The following is a 1,918-nucleotide window of genomic DNA, read 5'->3' as shown; positions in this document are numbered from 1 at the left end:
GCTGGCTATGGCTGGGACTGTCTACTCTGGGGGGTTCACAGGCAGGGTCTCAGGCCCTCCCGTGCACCCTCCTGTGCAAATGTGCTAACCTCACGTGCCGGCAGGCAAGCGCACCTGTTTTCGCAGCCTGTTCGCGTGGCTCCCTGTGGGGCTGGGCGAAGTAGGGGCCTGGGCCCGGCTACACTCAGCTGCCTCCTTCCACTCAGAGAGGGGTTAACCCCCTCACCATGGGCCCCGCTTGCCTCTGGCTGTGCTGAGGGTCGGTGGGGGGGCTCCGTGGCTGCTGGGGGGTCTCTGGGGGTCTTCAGGGGAGCAGGGGCGCGGTGGGCTTTCACCCGTGCGTCTCTCGCTGCTCCGGAGCCTGACTGGTGCTTTTATTACCTCTGGGTAATTCCAAACTGGGCCATAGAGTCAGTGCAGGTAATGATTTTTTACTAGTGAACTTGAAACCTGCTGGTCCCTCTACACAGAAAATAGGAATAAACTGGTAAGGGATTCCCAGTGCGTTGTTTTCTGTTTTATCAGCCTAAAGGAAAGACCTTCACACATTTGGACATGTGGGTAAGAAAACCTGTGTGCGTATTGCTGCAGCTTCCCTAAGATGTGCCAGACTCCTGGGAATTTCCATAATGGATTCCTTTTGGAAATCTCCAGCAATCTACCGCTACCACCTGCACTTTGATCAGGAATGTACCACAGACCTAGGGAAAATGAGTACTGCTCATAGTGAACAGATTTTATGGATATAGGACTTCACCTTATAGTGCTATCAGCTTCAGACTAGGGGTGTCATAAACTGGATCCAGACCACAAGTATCTTTACTGAATGGATTCAGACCCACATCCAGTGGCAGGGCAAGCAGCGTTGGTGTGAGTGGTATCACAGCCACCGGGGAGGGGAGCCACATGCAGCCATTGCTCATCCTGCTGCTTCCAAAATGCAGCAGAGGTGCTCCATGACCCCAAATTTGGCAGCAGTGCCTCCCTCACTTGCTCTGCCCCCGCCAAATTCCCAGCCCCTCTAGGAGCCCTGTGAGCAGAATGACATGGTAGTGCAGGTCAGATCTGGTCAGTGGACCATAGTGGGCCACCCCAGCTATAGACAATGCTAAGTATACGTGGAAAAATATTTTTAAAGTGTAAAATTAAAAAACAAAAAAACACATGAAAAGATGAAGGATAGCTAATCATATAATCACATAACTAATATATATAGTTAATCACAGACCAATTAGCCTGCCCTTGGTCTCTGGAAAGATCATGGAGCAGGTCCTTAAAGAATCTATTTCAAACCATTTGGAGGAGAATCTGTCAGTGCAGGATGAATCCATGCTGCATGGGTCATCAAGAGCAAGTCACGTCTGACCAACTATTCTTTCTATGATAAGGTAACAGGTTCTGCGGATGTCAGGGGAAGAGCAGTGGATGTGATATACTTTCACTCAAGGAAGGCTTTTGATATGGTCTTCCATGACATTCTCGTTGATAAACTAAGCATATATAGACTATTTGACAATACTGTGAGATCAACATGTAACTGGTTAGATCATTGTGCTCAATGAATAGTCATTAATAGCTCAGTGTCTAGTTGGGAGGAGTTATTAAGTGGGGCTCCCAGGGGCCTGTCCTCGGACTGTTGTTTAACATGATCATTAATGATTTGGACAAATTTGCAGGTGATACCAAGTTGGGTGGCATGGAAGGTAGGGCTAGGATCCAGAATGACCTGGCTAAATGATAGAATTGGTTCCAAATCAATCAGATGGGATTCAGCAAGGACAAGTAAAAAGTTCTGCACTTGGGACAGAATAATTGTGTGCACACATACAGACCGGGGAACAATTGGCTAGGCTGCAGTACTGTAGAGAAGAACCTGTGGGTTACAGTGGACCATAAACTAAATATGTGCCAACAGTGT

This window comes from Gavialis gangeticus, unplaced genomic scaffold, assembly GCF_001723915.1.
Source record: "Gavialis gangeticus isolate Ggan-Ray unplaced genomic scaffold, GavGan_comp1, whole genome shotgun sequence".
Taxonomy (NCBI): Eukaryota; Metazoa; Chordata; order Crocodylia; family Gavialidae; genus Gavialis; species Gavialis gangeticus.
Note: the sequence above shows the minus strand (reverse complement) of the source record.